Source organism: Trachypithecus francoisi, unplaced genomic scaffold (genome assembly GCF_009764315.1).
Source record: "Trachypithecus francoisi isolate TF-2019V2 unplaced genomic scaffold, Tfra_2.0 Lachesis_group1, whole genome shotgun sequence".
Classification (NCBI taxonomy): domain Eukaryota; kingdom Metazoa; phylum Chordata; class Mammalia; order Primates; family Cercopithecidae; genus Trachypithecus; species Trachypithecus francoisi.
The window spans coordinates 67,925,028-67,951,633 of record NW_022681454.1 but is presented as its reverse complement, the minus strand read 5'-3'; the positions used below and the strand labels follow the sequence as shown (position 1 = coordinate 67,951,633).

The 26,606-nt window shown below is 34.5% G+C and overlaps 1 long non-coding RNA gene across 1 annotated transcript in view; it reads right to left on the bottom strand.

Moving 5' to 3' along the window:
• The window catches only part of LOC117085560, an 88,609-nt gene extending 65,836 nt beyond the window's left edge, over positions 1 to 22,773 (bottom strand). Inside the window, exon 1 of the long non-coding RNA XR_004438001.1 lies at positions 22,676 to 22,773. This is a non-coding gene — a long non-coding RNA (uncharacterized LOC117085560). The remainder of the gene's footprint in view (positions 1 to 22,675) is intronic.
• Positions 22,774 to 26,606: the final 3,833 nt, after the last annotated feature.

The window sequence follows — 26,606 nt, the reverse complement described above, 5'->3', positions numbered from 1 at the left end:
TCATTCAATGACAGATGGAATATATGACGGTGGTTACATAAGATTATGATGAATTTGAAATGTTCCTTTCACCTAATGATGCCTTAGCTCTCCTAACAACATAACCCAACATGTTGCCCAGCTGTTTCTGGTGATGCTGGTGTAAAAAAAACCTACTGTGACTGTGAGTCATATAAAAGTACAGCACATCCAATTATGTAGAGTTAATAATACTTGATAAAAAAGACTCTCTTGCTAGTTTATGTACTTACTATTCTATGCTTTTATCATCATTTTATAGTGTACTCCTTCTACTTATTTAATTTTTAAAAAGTTAAATGTAGGACAGCCTTAGGAAGGTCATTCACAGAATATTTCAGAAGGAGGCATTTTTATCATAGAAGATGACAGCTCTATGCTGTTACTGCCCTTGAAGACCTTCCAGTGGTATAAGATATGGAAGTGGATGACAGTAATATTGGTGATACTGACCCTGTTTAGGCCTAGGCTAATGGGTGTGTTTATATCCTAGTTTTTTACAAAAAAGTTTGCTAAGTAAAGAAATAAACATTAAAAAAATTAAAAAGCCTACAGAAAAGGATATACAAAATGAAAATAGTTTTGTATAGCTGTATAATGTGTTTGTAGTGTTTGTTTGTTTGTTTATTTAGAGACAGCGTATTCCTCTGTCACCCAGGCAGCTGGGTTGTAGTGATGTGATCATAGTTCACTGTACCTGGAACTTCTGGAATCAAGAGATTCTCCTACCTCAGCCTCCCAAGTACTAGAACCACAGGTATGCACTACCACATTCAGCTAATTTTTAATTTTTTATAGAGATGAAGTCTTGCTGTGTTGCCCAAGCTGTGTGTTTGTGATTTAAGCTAAGTATTATTACAAGAGTCAAAAAGTTTAAAAAATTTTAAAGTATAGAAAGTAAAAAAGGTACAGTAAGCCAAGCTTAATTTATTATTGAAGAAAAAATATTTTCAATAAATTTAGTGTAACCTAAGTTAATATTGTTTATAAAGTCTACATTAGCATACAACAATACACAAGGCCTTCACATTCACTTACCACTCATTCACTGATTCATCCAGAGTAACTTCTAGTCCTGCAAGTTCCATTTATGGTAAGTGCCCTAAACAGATATAACATTTTTTAATTTTTATACAGTATTTTCACTGTTCATTTTCTATGTTTAGGTATGTTTTGACACACAAATACTTACCAGTGTTTACAGTGTAACAGTGTTACAGTTATCTACGGTATCCAGTACTTTAACATGCTGTCTAAGTTCATATTCTTAAAGCATTCTTCTATACCATATTGCCTAGGTGTATAGTAGGCTATAACATCTAGCTTTGAGTGAATATGCTTTCTGATATTCACACAATGATGAAATTGCTTGACACATTTCTCAGAACAAACTGCCACGATTAAGTGATGTATGACTATTTGTGTAGCTAATACAGGCATATCTCGTTTGATCACACTTCGCTTAATGATACTTCACAGATACAACTTTTTTTACAAATTGAAGATTTGTGGCAACCCTGCATTGGGAAAGTCTATCAACACCATTTTCCAACAGTGTGTGCTCCCTTTGAATCTCTGCATCACATTTTGGTAATTTTCAAAGTATTTTAAACTTTCATTATTCTTATTATACGTTATGGTAATATCTGATCAATAGTCTTTGCAATTATTATTGTAATTGTTTTTGGGTGTCTTGAACCATACCCATTTAGGATGGCAAGCCTACTCAATAAATACATGCGTTCTGATTCCTCCACTCACTGGCCATTTCCCCATTTCTCTCACTCACCTCATTCAATCCTCTCTACTTTCTGAGACACAACAATATTGAAATTAGGCCAATTAATAATCCTACAGTGGCCTCTCACCTCTAAGTGGTCAAGTAATAGAAGAGTCGTATGTCTCTCATTTTAAATCAAAAGTCAGAAATGGTGAAGCTTGGTAAGAAAAGTATGTCTAAAGCTGAGATAGTCCAAAAGCTAGGACTCTCATGTCAACAGTTAGCTAAATTGTGAGTGCAAAGGGAAAGTTCTTGAAGGAAATTGAAAGTATGACACAGGAACTAAAAGAAAGTGAAGCAACTGTATTGCTGATACGGAGAACATTTTAATGGTCTGGATATATCAAACCAGCTACAACAGTCCCTTAAGCCAAAGCCTAATCTGGTGAAAGATTTTAACTCTTTTCCATTCTGTGAAAGCTGAGAGAAGTGAGGAGGCTGCAGAGGAAAAGTTGGACGCTAGCAGATGTTGGTTCATGAGGTTTAAGGAAAGAAGTCATCTGACAACTTAAAAGTTCTGCGTGAAATAATAATGCTAATGTAGAAGTTACAGCAAGTTATACAGAAAATCTAGCTAAGTAAATGAAGGTAGCCACAGCAGATTTTCAATGTAGACAAAACAGCCCTATATTGCAAGAAGGTATCCTCTAGGACTTTCATATCTCAAGAGAAGTCAATGCTTGGCTCCAAAGCTTCAAAGGACAGGCTAACTCTCTTGTTGGGGGCTAATGCAGCTGGTGACTTTAACGTGAAGCCAATGCTTATTTTCCCTTCCAAAAATTCTAGGACCCTTATAATTATTCTAAATTTATTCTGCCTGTGCTCTATAAATAGAGCAACAAAGCCTGGATGACAGCACATTTGTTTACAGCACGGTTTACTGAATATTTTAAGCCCATTGTTGAGGCTTACTACTCAGAGTAAAATATTCCTTTCAAAATATTACCAACATTGCCAATGTACCAGGTCACCCAAGAGCTCTGATGAATATGTATAAAGAGATTAATGTTTTCATGCCTGTTAACACCAGACCTATTCTACAGCCCATGGATCAATGAGTATTTTTGACTTTCAAATCTTATTATTTAAAAAATACATTTAATAAGACTATAGCTGGCATTGACGGTGATTTTTCTTATGGGTCTAGGCAAAATAAATTGAAAACTTCCTGGAAAGAATTTATCAGCCTAGATGTCATTCGGAACATTCATGATGCATGAGATGAAATCAAAATATGAACATTAACAGGAGTTTGGAAGAAGCTGATTCTCACTTTCATAGAAGACTTTGACTTCAAGACTTCAATGGAGAAAATAGCTGCAGGTATGGTAGAAATAGCAAGAAAAATGGAATTAGAAGTGGAGCCTAAAGATGTGATTAACTTGCTGCAATCTCAGGATAAAACTTGAAAGAAAGTTTTTCTCATTGATGTGCAAAGAAGGTCATTTTTTGAGATGGAAACTACTCCTGGTGAAGATACTGTGAACAATGTTGAAATGACAACAAAATATTCAAAATACGTCGTAAACATAGTTAATAAAGCAGCAGCAGCATTTAGAGAGGATTGATCCCAATTCTACAGTGTGTAAAATGCTATCAAACAGCATCACCTGCTACAGAAAAATCTATTATAAAAGGAAGAGTTAATTTGTGTGTCAAACTTCACTGTTGTTTTACTTTGAAAAGCTGCCACAGCTACCTCAACCTTCAGCAACCACCAATCTGATCAGTCAGCAGTCAAGATCAAGGTAACACTCTCCACCAGCAAAAAGGTTATCACTCATTGAAGTCTCAGATGATGGTTAACCTTTGTCCAGCAATAAAATATTTTTAATTCAAGAATGTACATTGTTATTTTATACATACTGCTATGGCACACTTATGAGGCCACAGTATGGTGCAAGTAAAACTTTTATGTGCACTGGGAAACAAAAAAAAATTGTAATTGATTTTATTGAAATTTGCTTTATTGTGTCTGGAACTGAACCTACAATATCTTTGATGTATTCCTGTGTCTATTAAGTCATTTGATGCGTCTGACATTTTTCTAACTTTTTTATAGGTCCTATCTTATTTAATCCTGATATACACTAAGAAGTTAGCATTATTATATTTCCAATTTTAATGACAAATAAACTGAAGCATAAAGAGATTGAATTGTCTCAGAGCAGTCAAGCTATATTAAAGCTACAATTTTGACACTGTAGACTATACACCAACCGCTATATTATGTTGCTATTTTTTGATGTTTCTTTAACAAATGGTCATTCTGTTTGCACTTTCCATTGATTATTCCACTCCTTGAATAGATTCATTTTTGCATTTGATAGTCCAAGGATTATAAATTAGTTAATGGTGCTTATGTTAGGAATTGGACATAGATGATTTCTTATGTTTTATTAGCACTCTAGTTAAAAAAAGAAGAGCTTCATCTTTACAAATACAAGATATTGTTAATGAATCATTATCTGCTGTACCCTGCTTTCACTGCATCAGTATAAACTTCCTGAGTTTTTCTTTCAAAGAGCACAAATCCTGAGTATAAAGAAGACATATGGGATATGTCTACTTATTATATTACAGAGATGAGAACCAGATATTATCTTAAGAAAAACTACCTCTAACAGGGACTCCAAACCCAACTGATGAATAGAACTCAGAATAAAATGGCCATTGTGTTCCTGATTGTAGGCTAATAAATCTCAACTGATGTTTTAGCTTCAGTGACCAGGAAATATTAGGGAATGGTGGAAAGTGTGGCAAATCAGAGAATATATGTCTTGTCTAAAGGGTCAAGCATTATGAAACACAAGAACAATGGTTTGATTGTTTCTAAAGGGAAATCCAACATCCAGGTTATTATGTACAATATGATTTTTAATTTTTAGTAATAGGTACAGTTTAAAAATATTTGCAAGCCTAAAATAAAACAAATAAACCAAAACCAGTCTGTGGTCCATATTCAGTATATACTGGCAGTTTAACCTCTGGTCTGTAACATTTGCTGTACACGGAAAAGGGCCAAAACCATTGCAGTTGATATTATACATGGCTCTTTTTCTTCCCCTTGTCATATACCCTTGAAGAAACGTATAAGGTGAAAGGCTAATGTTCACTAAACAAACATATCATGAATACTTACTTGAGTGTTTCTGAGATTAGGCAAATTACTGGGGATTAAAACTATTATAAGTATTTTATATCATCTAAGTAGAGAAACACTAATGCAATCAAATAATTACAATTCAGCATGCATAGCTTATATAGTACTTTTTAGAGTACTAAGGGAACAGAAATGAAGAAGTGACTATCTATGTCTGACTGATTACCAGCAGGTGATGCTTTGGTTCTTGATTAAATCAGTAGGAGCTTGTAAGACAGATGAAATTATTGGCTAAGTAAATTAACATACAGTGATATGGTTTAAAGTGCCTGAAATCTTCAAACCAAGCCATTTGGTTTTCAATGAGATTGTGGAGCAATCAGAGAGAAATGCCCATAGATAACACTAACTAATATTAGCACCAAACCTACCTTTGAGAATCTTAATTACTTTTTCTTTTCTTTTCTTTTCTTTTTTTTGAGACAGGGCCTTGCCCATCACCCAGGCTAGAATGCAGTGGCCAGATCTTGGCTCATGGCCACCTCCCTTCCAGGTTCAAGCAATTCCGCCACCTCAGCCTCCCAAGAAGATGGGATTACAAGAGTGTGCCATCACACCCAACTAATTTCTGTATTTTTAGTAGAGACGGGTTTTTGCCATCTCCTGGCCTCAAGTGACCCATGCAGCCCAGCCTCCCAAAATGCTGGAATTATAAGCGTGAGCCACCATGGACCACTGTAGGCACTCATTTTTCTGAAACCATGTTGACGTAAACACTAATTTATCTTGCCATTTAACTTGGATAATTACCATAAATTCTTAGAGAGCTTATCACGATAACATTTAGGAAATGATTAGTAAAATCTGATGTCCAGAAAGAATCTTATTCTTATATTATAGTTCAAAAACTATTCAGTACAGAAATTTCTTTAGTTGCTAAAGAGCTGCAACATCTACTTACATAATTCTAACGAAAGAAATCTGTCTGCTTATCTAGAATTCAGTTTGATTAGACAACTCTAATTTCCAGAAAGCTTCTTATTGCATTTAGTTTAAGTCTGCCCTCATGAAAGCACTGTTTATCTATCTTAATGATCTTTTTTCTAGAATAGTACAAAAGAGTTTTTAAATTATTCACATGGCAATTCCTAAAATATTTGAAAATAGCTATCATTTCTTTTTGTATTTCTATCCCAGGCTAAAGATAGCTTCTTCAAATATTACTTATTTAATGTGATTTCCAGAACTCCATGGATCAGTTATCTTTATTCAATTTGATCATTCTAAATAAAACCCCTATCTCCTACTGACCACCTTATTAATGTTCATGTTATGATCATAAGTGGAAAAGGATAAGGGAAGGCGAATGCACAATTGTCCCTGAGGCTAGAAAAATAACACAAACCATATGCTGTCCACAATATAAGTCAGGAGTGGTAAACATATGGTTCTACATATTTGGTTTATATTAGAAATGGACATCTGAAAAAAACTGGTGAGGAATTCAATATTGTTGCCCAGTGTGCCACAATGTGTGTTTATTAAGGCTGCCCCCCTGCCTTTTTTGCATGTGTTTTGTTTTTATGTTTTATTTGTATCATTGTATTTCAAGCTGTTCTCCTCAATGAAAACAAAAAGATACTCATTATTGTGTTTCTTATAGTCTTATAGGTTATTCTGAGGAAAGCAGTGTGTTAGACATTACACTAATGTGGAACCTGATAGATTACCCCTAGATAAAGTTACAAAAACTTTGTTAAATCTTTCACATTGCACTAGTGGGTTTAAAACATAAAAACTATGTAAATAATAAAAAAATTATAAATATTGGGTAAAAAAAATGTTTCCTTATTGAGATGGAACTTTCGCATAGTGTGGAAAAGATAACGACCATGAAAGTAAAAATAAACAATTATGCACAATTTGCATATAATTTGCTAAAAACAGGGAAGGAGACTAAATGCTGAAGCAAATCAGATGTGTTGAAATCAGGAGCAGACATAGAAGAAATGCAGAGAATAAAAGTTCAAATAATTTATAAAATTGGCACCAAATATTGCTAAGAAATATAAAAGATTTAAAAGAAGAAAAACAGCATCACTGAAAGAAAGAAACTTGGAAAGAATGCTTTTATTTCATGACTCTAATTTATAGTAACCTTATTCCTCATCCAACTTCAGAATCAATTGAGAGATAAACAAAGGGGCCAAGTAGATTATGGTAGACCGTTTCACTGTAGTCCCCAATAAACAATAGGTCAAGTAACTTGCTTTGGACTTGCTTTAAATACAATTTATGTGAGTGGTCTTAGCTAAACCACATGTAGTATAAGAACAACCAAAGTGAGCCCAGTCAACCCACAAAATTATAAGAAAAAGTAAATTGGTTTTGTGTCAGCCACTGCATATTGGACTGGTTTGTTGCTTAACAATAAGTAACTGAAACATTGATGTAGGTCACATGACAGAGTTATTGGAAAATATGGCTAAGGTATACGGCCTATTGGTTTCCTAAAACTATGCCCCAGAATTAGATTGTCTTACATACACATTCTTGGAAAATGCCTAGCAACAGGAAGTCCCATCTCACAGATGTTGTATTTGCCCCATGTAAATTTTACAGCATGAAGATCAAAGCAAATACATCCTATGCAGGTAGGAACATTCTAAAGAAAAAAATAAGATGGACTTGGCCATGCAACTTCAATTTTAGCTCTCAGACTTAATCAAAGAACTCACTCCTCTTTTCCAGAGGATTCAGGGAACAGAGTAGCTCAGGAAATAGAGACAAAAGGGTCATCTTTATTGTAATCTCTCCGCATGAAAACAGAGTAGGTGAAAAAGATGTTCTCAATTTCCATGCCCACTGTTACCACAGAGATTACATTTTATCCTGAATTCAGATCTCCAGTCAGGGGACCTCATTTTACAATCTGAATTTATGATGAAGTTTTATCATCCTTAAGGTTCAGGATATGCCTTATATAAGTTGTTTCTCCCTCAGTATTCAATTCAGTGCCTAACATAGGGTAGGCATGTTGGATTAAATGAATGAATAAAAGCTTAAACACAACATAAACGTACTCACTGAATTCACTCAGAATTATTTTTAGTATAGAAAATATTCTCTATTGTGAACTTTTAGTGTATTTTAACTAGTATAATCAATTAAAAATAAAACAATGCATATCAAGTATTTATGATTTCTGCTTGAGTCCTACTACGTGTACTTTTAAAATCACCTTCAACCTCTGAGCTCTATGACGGGCTGCATGGAATTTAATTACTATTAATTACTGCTATTATTTCCTGATGTTACTTATCAGAATATTTTATTTTTATGCCAATTAGAGTATAATTATTAGGATAATGGACTCTACAAAAACTAATTATGCCATGAGACTAGATGGGATTTATCTCTAGCAATTGAGTTTCACAATTTAAGATCAAAATAAGTGAATCTAAATGAAAATGTAGAATCATTAATCCCTCAGGCATCAACAATAAGGTTGATTTGGTTTTCTACCCCAAATTAAGCTGATATTTTACAGTGTCACATCACTTGATTAATAGACCCGGTTCACCATGAGTAAAACAATGTTTAACCACATGCAATTCAGCCTCACACCACATATTCTTCACAATTTTTTTTTTTAACTAGAACTTTAAATTTGATCCAGAGTACTGCAAATTTGTGGGAAGTTATTGGTTATCCTATTTACTTGGAAGCAACTGAATGTTAACCCCAAGCATCAAGTTACTATGTGACTTGAGGTGTTCATCGTGAACTGAGTATTGTTTGACCCCACAAGACACAAAATTAGGTATGCGTGGCTGCACTCCAACATTAAATGGAAGTTATATATGTGAGACTGGACTGATGGAAGTCTTGAAGAACAAGAAAGTAACGTGAGGAAGCAGCTCAAATGCCCATGGTTCCTACTCCTGCCATGTTCCCTTCTCTCTCCAGTCCACATCTACTGCCTCATTAGAGAGTTCTCTACAATCAATTGACTGCAGTAAAAGGGCCTAGTTTACATAGGGTTCTGTACAGTATGTAGGCATGGCCTAGAAGTAAATAGATACAACATTATAGCCCTGTTTTGAGATATCCTTGAAGAACGCTAGTGAACAGAAATTCTCCCAATGGGCAGAACTTGGAGTAGTGCATCTGGATGTTCGTTTGCTTGAAATGAGAAATAGCCAGAGTTTCTATAGTAAACCAATTCACGGGATGTGGCCAGTGGTTTGGCTGTATAATTACGTCTGTGTCCTGAAGACTAGAGCAGCTCCATTTAATGAAGGAGAAAATTATTACTGGCTTGTTCTTTAGATTTTTTTTTTTTTTCTTAGATGATGGTTAACTTCTGTCAATCAGCTTTTCATAGAATTTTATTTAGCTTATGACTACCTAACAACAAAAATATTTTAAAAAATAGGAATTAGCTATACAATCTAACCTACCTTACTGAAGTTCTACATTAATGTTATAATCAACATTATAAGAAACAGGACAGAGGAAACGGGGAAAAAAACTGTTTAATGTGTAAGGATTTTATTTTGGAATGATGGAAATGTTTTGGATCATGTCATCACATTCTTCTCCAACTTTTGCTTAGGTGTGCTCTTTTTGATGGAGTATGGAACTATAACACAATCATTTGGATTTTCTACCATGTGAACATTGGTAATATGTGATTTGGTTGTGGAATGATGGGAAAGAAGCATAAAACATTTTGACACGTAAACAAGTTTCACCCATCTGTGAAGAAAACAGAAGATTTATTAGAACTGTCCCTGGTCTGATTTTGGAACTATTGGCAGTGATTGCACAACATTGTGAATGAACTAAATACCACTGAATTGTTTACTTTAAAATGGTTGATTTTATGTTATGTCAATTTCACCTCAAAAAGTTAATTTTTAAAAATTATGACAAATATCAATATTTGTGTATCAGTTTATTAGGGCTGCCATAACAAAATACTACAGACTGGATGGCTTAAACAACAGAGATTTATTTGCTTATAGTTCTGGAGGCTAGACCTCCAAGATCAAGGTACCAATATGTTCACTTTCTTCTGAGGGCTCTCTCCTTGGCTTCCAGATGGGCATTCTCTCTCTCTATCCTCACATAGTCTTTCATCTATGCATGTGTATTCTTGCTCTGTTCAAATTTCCTCTTGTTATAAAGACATCACCTTAATGGCCTCATCTTAACTTAATCATCTCTTAAAAGGCGGTATTTTCAAATGCAGTCACATTCTTAGGTTCTGCAGGTTAAGCTAAGGATGGCCAGGCCAAGTTATCTTTGCATTCCTTTGTCAAAATAAAAAAATAAATAAATAAGTATTCTTCCCCAAAACATCAACTTTTTAATAGTGAGTTTAGACTCCAGGTCTATCTGACTCTAAAGTCTTTGTTCTTTCCAATATATTTGCTATTAGTCAACTATACATTGCATATATTGTATAGTTGGCTAATAAATACCACATATATAAGCCAACTATACCACAAACCATAGAGAGATGGCACAGGCAGTATTAAGACAACAACAATAACAACAGTAAAATCTTATAGTTGATAAATAAAAAAGTAGGAGTAGTAGACTGAGAGCAAATGTCGAATGAGAAAACATTGAGATAAAAACATGCCTTGATAAAACATCTGTAATTTTAACTATACACATGTTACATAATTAATATATGCTAGACACCTTGCTAATTTATTTACTTTCCTTAACTCAATGAGTCCTCATAGTCCTATGAGGTAGCCAATCATTGTGTCTTCTGAAGCAGCAGAAGATTTGTATGTTGTTTTTATCTACAGATAGACAGGTCTAATAAATCTTCTGTTTTCTTCACAGATGGGTGAAACTTGTTTACGTGTCAAAATGTTTTATTCTTCTTTCCCATCATTCCACCACCAAATCACATATTACAAATGTTCACATGGTAGAAAATCCAAATGATTGTGTTAGAGCTCCATATTCCATCAAAAAGAGCACACCTAAGCAAAAGTTGGAGAATGTAATGATATGATATCAACAATGATTCTGCTTCTTTCTTTTATTTCCCCAAATAAAGGGCCATAATTGCAGTTTATCCTTGATTACCTGTGATTACCAATAACCCATTCACTTCCACACTCAGTGTAGCTACTTGTTAGAAGAGAGTTTGGAACACAGAGAGACAGACAGAGTGAGAGAGAGAGAGAGAGAGAGAGAGAGAGAGAGAGAAGAGAGAGAGAGAGAGGAGAGAGAGAGAGAGACTGATAAGGAAAATGTAGTCAAAATTTACAAAATGGGTTTTTTTTTTTTTTTTTTTTTTTTTTGCAGAAGTTGTAATGCACTCAATAATAGCAGTCCTCCCTCTGAGATACTACTACTTCCTAGAATTGACTTTAGGATTTTTTTTATTGTAATAATGAAATTTCTCTAAAATAAATATGTAGCCTAGATCTTCTTAGTGGTAGATTTATGGTCGTGTTTACAAGGGACAATTGTGTAGATTTAACTTTGTAAATTTAATTTTAGGAAGGGAAAAAGGAATAAATATTTCTATAACTAATACACTCTTCCATGAAATTGTATCATGAAGAAATTCCTGAATATACATATAGCTCTTCTATCTACTAAACATCTTCCCAAAGGAACACACATTTAAATTACATGATATTTATAAATATTTAAGTTAGAAAGTGAGTTTTTGCCATTTCCCATAGGAAAGCAAACAATGTACTTTATGCTAGTCATATTGCAAATAATCATATCTCAGAATTTCATTTGTAATTGCCTTCAAAGATTACCATACAAACTATTAAGAATTTACTGCAGTTTGTTAACTATATTATCCATATCCAAGACATTATTGCCACATCCAGTGTCTTAAAGCATTTGCCTTATGTTTTCTTCTAAGAATTGTATAGTTTTATGTCTTCCATTTAGGCTTGTAATCCATTTTTAGTTAATTTTTATATATGGTGTTGGATTAGGCTCCAACTTGGTTCTTTTACATGTGGAAATTCACTTTTCTCAACACCATTATTTTCCTTCTATTATAGATCCAGGGGTAGGTGTACAGGTTTGTTATATGGTTGTATTGTCTAATACTGGGGCTCGGGCTTCTGGTAAATCCATCACCAAATAGTAAATATAGTATCCAATAGGTAGCTTTTTCAACCCTTGACCGTCTCCCTCTTTCCTTTTTTTTGGAGTCCTCAGTCTGTTATTTCATCTTTATGTCCATGACAGCACCAATTTTTAAAGAGATTTTGCTTTTCCCATTGAAGTCTTCTGGGAATATAACCCTCCAAATTTGAAGGCAAGGGCTCAAAGAGATATTTGTACACCTATGTTTATAACTGCATTACACAATAGCTAAAATATAGAAGAAACTTGTGTCCATCAACTGTTGAATAGACAGCAAAATGTTGTATATACATACAATGGAATATTATTCAACCCTACAAAAGAATGAAAGTCAGACATGCTGCAACATAGATGAACCTTGAGGACATTATGCTAGGTGAAACAAGTCAGTTACAAGAAGATCAAAACTGTACAATTCTATTTATACGAGGTCCTTAGAGCACACACAAAACAGAAAGCAGAATAGTGGTTTCCTGGGGCGGGGGAGGTGGAAATGGGAAATTATTGTTTAAGTGGTATAAAGTTTCAATTGTACTTGGTGAAGGGTGATGTGGCTGGATAGTGGTGATGATAGTGCAACATTGTGAATGTATTTCATTCCAGCAAAATGTACACTTAAAAATAGTTTGCATGACAAATTTTACATTATGAGTATTTTAACCACAATAACAAATTAGAAAAACACATACTTACAGGGAGAGTAAAAGTAAGATGTTTTGCTGTAAATGTTCATACAGTTTTGGAAAAGAGCCCTCAGGGGATATTTTGCCCTGACATTATGAAACCCGATGTTTTTCTCAAAATGACTATAATATGTGTTTCCTAATCTGTAAAAATTTGTATGGAATCTATTACATTTTACCTGCAACATTTATTTTTTTAAAGTGTTTGATGATAGAAAGATCAATGATAAGGTCACGTGATCTATATATTCTAACCAACAAATAACAATAACTAATGGATACTAGGTTTAATACCTGAATGACAAAGTAATATGTACAACAATCCCCAATGACACAAGTTTACCCATGTAACAAACCTGCACTCATACCCTTGAACTTAAAATAAAAAGTTAAAAATAATAATGATAAGCAGAGAAAATAACTCAATGTGAAAAACTGGAGAAAGATGTGTGCAATTAATGGGAAGTTCAATAAGAATTGGCAAGATTTATTATTAAAAGAAAAAAAACAAGCCACTACAAAATTCAGTGAAAGATATTTAAAAAGAACTTTGTAAGCAGGATCAGGAAAAAATAAAGCTCCTATAATCCAGTATTAAAGAATCATATCTAATTTAGTATTATAATGCTTTATCTGGTTCTTCCCATTAGACTGCTTTTTTCTAAGACTGTCAAAGAAATCTTCAACAGCATCAAAAAATGGAAATCTTATTTCAGGGACAACTCAATTATTTTATAAAGTTAGATCTTGACTTTCATGAAAGGTAAGAAATCTGATTTTAGTGACTAAATAATACACAAATAAGGACAATAAAGGTAAATACCATTAAAAACGAAGTAGCTGAAGAGTGAAGATGTAGCTAAAACTAAGCTCATTGCCTTGATGCGTGTCTATGTATTTGTGAGAAAGTAAATGCTTACAAGTTCCACTCCGTATCCTCAAAGGTCTCTCTGTCCTCAAAGGCAAAAGCCAAAGTAAAATAACTCAAAAGAGAGGTTTTTAGCTACATATAAAAATAACACAATAAAATATTATTTTTATTCTGATGATAATAAGACGTTGTCTCTGCAAGTCTTTGAGATGGCAACATGCAGCCTCATATATATTTACAATAGCTGAGTCACCAACGAGCTTCAGAGATGCAGATTAGCTCATAAGCTCTCCAAAGTTTCCACTGATTCTATTGTTGTATCTTCCCTCGATTAATAGCACATAGCCAATCACTCCAGTGTTTTCACAATTTATTTAGTCTCACACAAACACACACAATCACTTGTGCATGAAACTGTGTGAACCTACGTGTACACATACATATTAACCTGCTACATAGGACTATGTTTTATTTAGGCCTTTATACACACATGTCCTAATATTTCTGTCTTCCCAATTAATTCATTATACATATATTGTTTTTATGATAAAAATAAAATGCCATTATAGAAATCAAATTTGGGAATTAAATATTTTTCTTTCTAACATTTATGGGTAGTATAAATTCTTATTTACATAGAACTAGTTTTTTACAGAGACAAAATAACTGATGTCATTTTTAAAGTTTTTCATAATTCCTCCACCAAAAAAAAATTATTCTATTTAACCTCATGAGGTCTCAACAATTCTCATTCTTCAAAAGCATGGTGTACCAAGAGAATTAGATATTCTCTAATATCTGCTTTTCAGTATGATTGGCATTGTTATGCTAAACTCCTCTATTTTGAAACTATGTCTTCTAGGCATAACAGCACTTTATTTCAAATGAATGACATTCTAAATGTCTAAATACCAAGTGACATCTTGTTTATCTAGAATATCTGAGGTCTCAAATTGTTTTTAATGAAATTTAAGTTAGATGTTCTCAATTTAGCATAACAATTTTGCAAAACAAAACAAGTGCTTATAAGTTGTATTCCCCAGTCAAATAAAATATTACAAGTGTGAACACCCAAACACTCTCATAGACATAAAAATCATCTATAGTTTTCTTTCCTCACGTGAAACAAATCAGGATGCATCTCTGAAAGTCAAAAGATAATGTCACTCCTATATTTCGTTTTCTTCTATTTCTGCCTCCCAATTCTCCACTTACTAGTAGCAATACTGGCAAAAATAAAACTATTAAGAAGATACTTCTGTCACAACAGTTTCAAAAAGCCTCTAAAGAACAATGCAGCAATATTTCAAATTTATCCACTTCTTTCATTCTGTCATTCTCCAAAAGATCTACCAACAGTTGTACTTTAGTAAATACATCACAAGACAAACAATGAACCTATTAGGATATGTGGCATATAATGTAGACTTTTTCTTTCTGAATTAATGTTTGAATTTCTAATTTTGCTTCAAAAATTACAAAAATCATAAAGAGAAACATGGAATATTTAAAAATCTCACAATATACACGTGGCCAACAAGCATATGAAAATAAGTTTAATGTGACCGATCATTAGAGAAATGCAAATCAAAATCACAATGAGATACCATCTCACAACAATCAGAATGGTTATTATCAGAAAAGTCAAAAATAACAGATCCTGACAAAGTGGCGGAGGAAAATGAATGCATATACACTGTTGGGAGTGTAAATTGGTTCAACCATTGTGAAAAGCAGTATGGAAATTCCTCAAAGATATAAAAACGGAAGCATCATTTGACCCAGCAATCCCATTACTGGGTATATATCCAAAGGAATATAAATCATTCTATCATAAAATGCATACGTATTGTCATTGCAGCACTATTCACAACAGCAAAGACATGGAATCAACCTAAGTTCACATTAGCGACAGACTGGATAAAGAAAATGTGGTACATGTACACATATACACCATGGAATACCATGCAGCTATAAAAAATAATGAGATCATGTCATTTTCAGGAACATGGATGAAGCTGGAGGCCATCATTCTTGGCAAACTAACGCAGGAACAGAAAAGCAAATATCATATGTTCTCACTTATAGGTGGAAGCTAAATAATAAGAACACCTGTACGTCGAAGGGGAGGAACAGACACTGGAACCTACCAGCAGGTTGAAGGTGGGAGGAGGGAGAGGATCAGGAGAAATAACTAATGGTTACTAGGCTTAATACCTGGGTGATGAAATAATCTGCACCACAAACCCCCGTGACATGAGTTTACCTGTACAACAAACCTGCAGATGTACCCCTGAACTGGAAATAAAAGTTAAAAACATAATTATTTGATATATTATATTTAAGTATTCATTTATTTATGATAAACAAAGTTCACTGTTTTTCCTCCAAGCTACAATATAGTATTTGTTCTGATTTATTATTATCCACCTGATCACAAAAAATGACTTTGTAAAGTGTTTACATTTTATTAGTATATTCTGCTTTACTAATAGTTGTTCTTTTTTTCTGCCATACTGCCATATTCTACATCTCCAGGAAGCACTTTTCACATTGTATTGTATGCCATGTAGTGCATATTCTGCTTGAAATGATAGATGATTAATTTTGATAGATAATTGATTTTATTCTAAACAGTACGCTATTGTTGTACTGACAGCACCATATGTTCTCATTAGTCAAAATTCTCAGCTGCCAACGATGTAAATGCATTAGACTCTGAAAAGCAATGCTTGGAGAACTTTTAGCAACATGACAAACTAAGGTGATGCATGCAGTGCTCTTATATATTAAAACAAAAAAAGTTTGATAAATTAGAGCAATTAAATAAAAAGTCTAACTCAAAAGAAAGGGATAGCCTCATGTACCAAAATAAGAGAACGAAGAAAGCCATGATTTTAAGATGAAAGTGAACTTACAAGTAAATAATTTCTCATACTCATTGTAAGATATGAAACCTATTATTAAATACATACGAGGTTCACATGGACACATGGCAAGGAACAATACACACTGGAGCCTGGTTAAAAATGGGGGTTGTGGGGAGGGAGAGCATTAGGAAGAAGAGCTAATGGATGCTGGGCTTAATACCTGGGTGATGGGTTGATTGGCGCAGGAAACTACCATGGCACACGTTTACCTATGTAACAAATCTGCACATCCTGCACGTGTACTCAGGAACTTAAAGGTTAAAGAAAAAAAAAATAAGAAAAATAAAAATAAGAAAAGAAAAGCATCCAAACAAAAAAAAAAAAAAAAAAAGACCCACCACCAACAATAAATAACCAAGCAACCAAGCAAGCAATGTAGTGTTCCCCTAACTCAGCATCAAATGCAAAGAACACTTCTTCCCATTAACATGAATAGTTGGGCAGTCTTCGGTGTGACTAGGACTTCCGGTGAAAAGTGATTTTTACAAAATCAAAGCCTCAATTATGGGCCACACATAGATTAGGGTCCAAACTTGCGTAGTGTGAATTGTGATGATGTTTTTTAATAAGAGGAGTTGGAGAGGAATTAGAAGTTAGTCACTTGGAAAATACCTAAATAACATTTGGTAGATGCCCACTACAGCATACTTACTTAGAAAAAAAAAAAGACTAGTATACACAGAGCTACATAAGTAGATATTAAAATATACTTTTAAGTGAAAAAGTCAAGAACTCAAATGATATTTATAGCATGATACAACTAACAAACCTACACCAGTCATGCATTCAAATGCCACAAGATATATTTTATAAAGATAAGTTCATAGTCAAATGCATTTATCAAATCTATTAAGCAGGATATTTATGATAAGGAAGAAGTATACATTTGCTTCTGGAATGTAACAACAAATTAAAATAATATAAATGATCCCAAAATAAGTGAGAGGTTGTGCATAAACCAATTATGACACCGTGCTATGAAGGAAGATAGCAAATAACTCAACTCTGTATATCTAATTCCCATTAAATAATATAATAAAACAAAGGCATGTACATAATTTATAGAACAAGAAATAAATAATACAGCAATTATAAAATATACACTTACGTAATTAAATAATAACTGTTTGTCTGCTCAGGCTGCCACAACAAAATACCACAGACTGAGTGGCTTTAACCACATAAATTAATTTCTCACAGTCCTGGAGGTTGGGAAGTCCAAGACGAAAGTGGTGGCTGATTAAATTCCTGGTAAACGTGCTCTCTCTCTGTAGCCTGCAGATGGCTGCCTTCTTATTGTGCCCTGACATAGTAGAGAGAGACAGCTTTGTTGTCTCTTTCTCTTTCTCCCAAGGCACCATCCATTTCAGATTTGGGCCCCTTCTTTATGGTTTCATTTAACCTTAATTAACTCCCTGCACATCCTCTCTCCAAAGATCGTCACACTGAAGGTTAAAGGCCTCAAAATAAAATTGGAGGGACACAATCCAGTTCATAGCTACAATTAAAACACTATGTATGAAACTTGCGGGATTCCACCTAAGAGTTACCTAGGGCAGCAGTTCCAATTCTGACATGATACCAGGTGGAGCTCTGCAAACCTACTTCCTCACAAAGTGAACCATATTTATTTTTAAATACACACACACGAAGACCTCGACATTTAAAATCTTTGAAAATGGTCTTAAATGTACACAGCAAATGAATACATATTTAAAAAATATTAATAAAATTAATGATATTCAATAAATATCTAACAAAAGTGATCAGCAAAAGTTAAAGTCTGTCATTTACCTGTTGCTAATCCACGTTCTAAGCAGACCAATTAAGAGATAGGTGTTCCCTTTTCCAATGCAGACTCCACTCACAGGATGGAGGCTTTGCTTGGGATGTGATGCTGTTAAAAATACTGGGTTCCCCAATCCTCTTTGCACCAGCGTTTGGGGTGGAGATTTTATACTAGAAAAGGCAAGTAAAGAAGACTTGGAGCTGTGGCTCCCTTCTACCATGTACTCAGCTCCTAAATGAAGAGTGTCATTCAAGAGAAGGTCACCATGGTCCTTGCCCCCAACACAAAGCCATGGCTTAGAGATTTTGCACTGGACAAAAACAGGCCACAAAACAGAGAGCTGCAAATTTCTGTCTTCTTAGGAAACAACATCATTTGTAACTGAATCCGGAGAAGTTCAACACTAAGGGCATTCTCAAAATCACTGGAGCTTGCGGTGAAAGGCACTTGGGAGGAGAATGGTAGTTCCTTGAAGACATAACCTAAGCTACAGGTCAACTAGTTTGCCTGGGAGAACGGGGGAAAAAGAAAGTCAGGAGGCCACTTTTTGGGACCAGAACAAATCTCAAATATTGACCTGGGAAAATATTCTCTCAAAGGAGCTCAAGTTTCATTGGATCAGTCTACAAAACAATTTATTTCCCAGGACACTGTTGAAAGCAATAGCAATTAGCAGAGTTCAACAGCTTGGTGTGGCCAGGGAAAGAGACAAAAGAGAGTCCTACCAAATCCATTGTGATTCCGGGTTGACTGTGGGCATAGCCAAGGCTTTGCATCCTGAGAAGAAAGCTCAGAGGTTTTATACTGCCCAGAAGTAAAGAAAGGGATAAGCAAATGCTAACATTTTAAGAAAGGGGAATAATATTTGACAATTAAAATAAATAAACTGAGTTTAAATGTATCAACACAGATCAATCTCAAGTATAATGCCGAGTGAAAAAAGACAGATATGCACAAAATTCAGAAAAATGATTGTTACCTTAGTGAAGAGAGTGAAATGGAATTAAAGAAAAACATAACAATGTTTCAACTTTATAAATAACTTTTTCTTTCCATAAAAGTGACACGAAGAAAATATGAAAATAGTTTATTTTTTGTATAATTATTTTTTTATTTCTAATTATATTTTGGTGTATATTAATTTAAATGAAGGTTAAGTAGTCTTTTATAATATTCTGTAGTTCTCTTTAGGTTTGAAATGTAACACAATTAAAATAAAGACAAACTATATTAGTAATATGCAATAGTAAGTAAACTATAAGAATAGCCATAGAAAAACATGCTGCTATGGTTTGAAATTGTCCCCCAAAATTCATTTATTGGAACTTAATCTCCAATGCAACTATATTGAGAGATGGGGCTGTTGAAAGGTAATTAGATCATGAAGGCTCTGCTTTCAGATTAATGCTGATATTGCAAGAGTGAGTAAGTTATCAAGGGAGTCAGTTCCTGTTTAAAAAAGTGAGGCTGGTGGGGTGGCGCATGCCTGTAATCCCAGCACTTTGGGAGGTGGAAGTAGGCAGATCACCTGAAGTCAGGAGTTTGAGACCAGCCTGGCCAACATGGTGGAACCCTGTCTCTACTAAAGTTATAAAAATTAGCCGGGCGTGGTGGCGGGCGCCTGTGGTCCCAGCTACTCAGGAGGCTGAGGCAGGAGAAAGACGTGAACCTGGGAGACGGAGCTTGCAGTGAGCCGAGATAGCGCCACTGCAGTCGGCCTGGGCGAAAGAGCGAGACTTCATCTCAAATAAAACAAAAAAATAAATAAATAATAAAAAATAAAGAAAAAATAAAAAAATAAAATAGCTGGCTGTGGTGGCGGGCGCCTGTAATCCCAACTACTCGGGAGGCTGAGGCCGGAGAATCGCTTGAACCTGGGAGGCAGAGGTTGCAGTGAACCGAGATTGCACCGTTCCGCTCTAGCCTGGGCAATAAAAGCAAAACTCCATTGCAAAAATAAAAAAATAAAATAAAGATGAGTTGGCTCCCTCTCCCCTTGCTCTTGACAGCATTCTCTAGCTCTTTCATTAACTTTCTGCTATAGAAAGTAGCGAAAAGGCCCTCATCAGAAATTGACACCTTGATGTGGAACTTCCTGGCCTCCAGCACTGTGAGAAATAAATTTGTATTCTTTTGAAATTATCCAGTCCCATGTTTACTGTTTTAGTAACAGAAAGCCGACTAAGACACAAATAAGAATCAGGACATAATACATTTATGACAGATATTAAAACAAATGAAATTGTTTTCGAAAGAAGTGAAATACGTTTTTCTGAAAATTATGAATTAGTGAAATGGACTTAAAAAGAAGAAAAGACATCTGAGATTCTGAGGCATCCAAATACAATTAGATAAATTAACTCATTCATTTTCCACAACCTTGTCAATATACGATAAAGTTTAATATGCATATTTTAACTCGTTAGCAATTTCACGCGTAGGTATAAAACTCCAAGAATCTCACCTACATGTGAAAATGAGGCATGTAAATGACCTTTCAATGCAACAGTTCTTATCAGAGCTATGTAAGAAAAACCTCCCACATGTCAGCCAAAAGTAGAGTGGTTAACCTGCAGTATAATCATACAGTGAAATTTTATAAGCTTTCAAAGTGAACCAGAGTTAAACATGTTAATGTAAATAAATGTTAAATAAAACCGGCCTGGTGCAGTGGTTCACACCTGTAATCCGAGCACTTTGGGAGGCAGAGGCAGGAGGGTGACCTGAGGTCAGGAGTTCCAGACCAGACTGACTAACGTGGTGAAGCCCCATCTCCACTGAAAATACAAAAATTAGTCAGGTGTAGTGGCAGACACTTGTATTCCCAGCTACTCTCCAGGCTGAGGCAGGAGAATTGCTTGAACCCGGGAGGTGGAGGCTTAAGTGAGCTGAGATAGCAACATTGCATTCTAGCCCGGGACAAGAGCAAAACTCCAGCTCCAAATAAATAAAAGAATAAATAAATAGGCCGGGCGCGGTGGCTCAAGCCTGTAATCCCAGCACTTTGGGAGGCCAAGACGGGCGGATCACGAGGTCAGGAGATCGAGACCATCCTGGCTAACACTGTGAAACCTCGTCTCTACTAAAAAAATACAAAAAAACTAGCCGGGCGTGGCGGCGGGCGCCTATAGTCCCAGCTACTCGGTGAGGTGGGAGAATGGCGTAAACCCGGGAGGCGGAGCTTGCAGTGAGCTGAGATCCGACCACTGCACTCCAGCCTGGGCGACAGAGCCAGACTCCATATCAAAAAAAGAAAAAAAAAAAAAAGAATAAATAAATAAATAAATAAAATCCATAATCTCAAACAATGATATAAATTTGAAGCTGGATATATGCAATATAAATAACTATAAATTTTGAAAATGAAAATGAAAACAATATAATTTATGTATTTATATATTTGTAACGAAAATATAAAAACATGTTTAAGAAACAAAAAAATTCGGATAATGATTTCCCTGGTGTAAAATGATGTAAAAATATTATTGAGAAAGATCCAGGTATCTCCCTCCAGCTATCTCTTAAAGATTTATTTCTTTAAGAAAAATTGAGAAAAAAATTATTATAAAACCTAGCAAAAATCTAAAAGAATACAATTCAAAAAGTTGGCCTCAGATGTAACTTAATAAACATTGCTTTTCTTTTATTCCATTATTTCTAACTTTCACAGTGAAGTGTTAAGCAAATATTGAGGTGATAGGTGGAATGAGAAAGTGGTATACTTTCTCCATGACGCCCATTGTTTAGAGTAATATACTTATTAAACAGACGCGGAAGTATGTATCTGTAATAGTCACTAATTAAAATGCATGAATAAAAAGCAAGAAATTATGACACTTTAATACTGTTCATTTTCCCAATTTCTATCACTCAAACATGCCTCTGGAAAAAAAAAAAAAAGTTTTTCTTTGATAAAACGATTTGCCTTAAACTTCCAGAAATACTACAACTTCCATTTATGACACTCTTCAAAAATAAAATCTTTTACTTTCAGACTAATCAATTTAAAAATTGTTTAAGATTTTATATTAAACTTCTTCAAGCTAATGTTATTGCTACTGGATGTAGTTGACTGTGTCTATTGACTTTGACATTGTCATTCTGAGTTATAAATATTAATGGTAGCAAAACTTCTGTGGATCAATAAATCTTTACGGTGATTTTAAAAATGCCAATTTTGTCTGAAGATTAAAAGTATATTTTGTATATTAACTAAAAACTTCTTCATCAGTTATTACATTCTCTCTTCTCAGACTTTCCTCTCTGGTATACAGCCTTGGTAACAGACCAGAAAATCTGTCGTTCACCAAAAGTTTCAAGAATTAAGAGCCAGTGGAATTCACAGTAGTTACAGAGTTGGATGCCAGGGGATACAATGATAATGAGTGTAGCTCTCACTTCACAAAGCAAAGTGGACAAAACAGAAATGGGCAGTTTTTCCCATGATTTCTCTGTAGAGAGAAAGAGAAAGCACAGATACATTTTGCTTTTCAAACTTCCAACCTGATACATTTGTTGGTTGGCCATATCAAAATCTCAACACATCCAAAACTGAACTAGTTCATATTCTTCTCTAGGCCCTTCTAACTCCACAAACTTCCTCCTCTCACAGCAGTCTCTGACTCTGATAATTGCACCATGACCTGTCCACACAGGGAACCCCCGTCTTTTCTCTGTCTCCACCATCATCATATGAGTTTAGGTGACTATAGCTTCTTGCTTAGACCTTTTCCCATCATCTGCCTGTTTTGCCTCCCTCCAGATTTCAACTATCCGATATAGTCTACAACAATGATGGTGAATGGCTCCTCTAAAATGAAAAGTGAATCATGTCAGGGCTTTCAAGTTGTATTTGGTATAATGTTCAAACGTTTCATTACATTTTCAGGACTCCTTTTCACTATCTCCTGCCCATTCACATTCACCTCTTGTCACTTGACACCTCCACTTTAATCTCCAGCAATACTCACTCACCTTTTAATTTCTTGAATCCCACTAATTCTTCTTGGCCTCCAAGACTGTATATGCTAATACCTCTTCTTGAAATATTTCCCATTTCTATTTTTAGTCTAGATAATTCTCATGTATCTTTCTGGCATAACTTAATGGCTACTTCTTTCAGGATGCCTTCTTTGACCTTCTAGGTTAGGATATGTCCTGTTGTATTTGCTTGTATTATCTATCCCATCACAGCATATATGCGCTTTAGTTTATTTGCTTCTTGACTGACTGTAATCTCCATAAAAGCAGGGGCTATTGTTGCTCACCATTAAACAGCTTGTACCTAAAACCTGTGTGGCCTGTAGCTGATGCCTAGAAACATTTTTTTGTGAAGGAGGCAGGAAGCAAATACATGATTAACTAAAGGAACATTGTAAAGGTTCTTAGGTATGGTCTAGTGAGAAAGAACACTCTTCATAAGTCAGGCGAAGTAAACATATTACTCGTACATAAGCAGTAAGGATACACAGAAGCCTCTGGTCTACAGTCTGTTAGTCTTCTAAGGCTCAGTACAACTGCCCAGGGCAGATGGAGTCTCATCACCATGTGCTCCATGTATCTCTGCTGCTGAGGGACTCCAAAAGCACTTTGTTCTGGGTGTTATACCAGAGTCCCCAGCTGAGTCACTGCGCTGAAGCACTGTAGAACATCCTATTCTGGGAGAAACAAGGATACAAACTGAGCTGTATCACATATTTCCTCTTTATCTCAGAATGTTCCTCTTGGAACATTCTGTCTGATAATTGTCACCAACAGGGAGAAGAACTGGGTCAGCAAAGGCCATCTGGAGACCTGTCCTTCTGCAAATCATTAAGGACCATGCAATACGTGATCATTACTCTATGACATTGTAGTGTTAGAGTAGTAACTCTATTAAGATTTAATCTAAAAAATTTAGTAATTCTTCCAAATCTGATATAAGTGGGCTAAAAATGTAATCATAATGTATTTTAGAATGTTTCACTTCTAGGCACAAACAGAACTAGCCTAATGAATTTCTATACAAATATAATATTAGTTATATTTAAATAGTTAAGAATGCAGAAAGAGTATAAATTTAGTGAAACATTTTCCATTCCCAGGAAAATCTACTGGCATATTTACATTGCAGTAAAATTTTGCTTTTTAAAATTTACGTTTTACAGCCGGGCACGGTGACTCACTCCTGTAATCCCAGTACTTTGGGAGGCAGAGGCGAGTGGATCACGAGGTCAAGAGATTGAGACCATCCTAGCAAACTTGGTGAAACCCCGTCTCTACTAAAAATATAAAAATTAGCCAGGCGTGGTGGCAGGTGCCTGTAATCCCAGCTACTCAGGAGACTGAGGCAGGAGAATAGCTGGAATCCAGGAGGCAGAGGTTGTAGTGAACCGAGATTGCGCCACTGCACTCCAGCCTGGTGACAGTGCGAGACTCCATCTTAAAAAAACAAAACAAGCAAAGAAAAATAAAATTTACATTTTACAGAGCCCATTTTGTTTCCAATGGTTATATAACTTCAATTGTTTTCGAAATATATTATCTTTTGAAAAAGAAATTAAAATAATCTGCTGATACTCTACATAATTGTCTCCTGGTTTACAATTGTAAGTAATAAAATCAGACCTTGAACTAAATATATAATCCTTATTATTAACTGGGGGATTAAACCTTTTCTAAATATCAAAATTTTACTGTAATTAAATTTAACTGACATTTTACTAAGACTTTTCTCTAAGCATCATAAACAGATAATACCATATCATGCTTGTTTTTATTTCTTCATCAATTTCCAAGCATCAAATATATTGCCTAGAAAATAGTTGGCATATGAAAATCTTTTTTTCAAAGGATGTCTCACAGAATGACAAATGGAGAATTATACACACAAGAAATGATGTTTTAAAACACAATGTAAGCATACTCTCTCTGAAAAAATAAAAATTGGGGCTATAAAATCTTAATATAAAAAACTAGCAATGGCAGAGGCAGGACTTGAATTCAATATTTTCTGTTTTCCAAGTAAAATATACTTCATAGCATATAATCATTTAAAAATAAATAAATATATCTATAAAGAAATTAGTTATAATTTGCTATTTGCTTATAACAAGTTTATTCCTAAGCAATGTAGTGTGCTACTATAATGTATCCATTTATGTGGTTATTTTTAAATTACTTACATAACAACTCCTACCTGAATCCTCAAGAGACATGTTTGAGCCTCTAGGGGTGAAAACCAGGCAGTGACATTTATTCACTGGTTTTCGGTCAGTCACTCCACAAGGTGGCAGTGTAGTATTATTACAAATAATACCCCGCCTGCAATTTTTTTCTTCTTTTTTTTTTTTTTTTAAGAATTTTTTTTCTTCACATACCTTGGGGAATTATTTTACCTTTTTTTCCATGTGATATATCCTAAGGTTAAACAAATTATGAGTAAATTTTAGATTTCATACATGGTACAAACAAGACAAAATGAGCTTGTTTTAGGTGCCTGAATGATACAATCTATCCAAGATTTGTTGAATATCCTGTCAACATTTTGAAGAGAAATACCGTTACTGAAAAGGGAAGGAAACCTCTTGTATATATTATCATTTCTTATTGTCTTACAAAAGCACATTATGTTGAAAGGGAAGGTTCATCACAATCTATATTGAGTCTAACGAAGGTAGTGCTCTGAATTTAAAATTATAATTCTGGATATTTTCATGGACATTTTTAATTATAAAGAGGAATAATCACTTGTATGATTGTGTATATAAATTGATATCACCCATGTATACTTCCTTTTTGAATTGTAATCTTTTTAGTAAAATTCATCAAAATCTACAAATCTATGAAAGTACCCAAAGTGTATCTCAACTCCTTTGTGTTCTGTAGTAGTTTTCACAAATTCTTGTGCTGAAGAATTCATGATATTCAAAAGTTTCACCATTAAGTAGAAATAGAGATACAGAAAGAGGCATGCTTTGAAGTTTTTAATACAGAAAGTCATGGTTTTGGCAATGAATTTATGATGCTTTATTTTGTCATCCTTCTCATCTTAGATAAGTTGAAGTGGGAATGTGTTTACAGTCATATATGCTGTAGGCTAGAAGATGTTTATGGAGAAGCAACTATTTATTCCTATTTTCAGAGAGCAGTCTCCAGCCTAATGAATACATAGGATAATAAGAACAATTCTATTGCCCATTTTCATTATTTGCTTTCTTTTTTTTTTTTCTAAATCTTATTTTTTACTGTAAACACTTAGGGTCTACTGAAAAAAGACACTTTATAAAATCCAAAATACTAGGG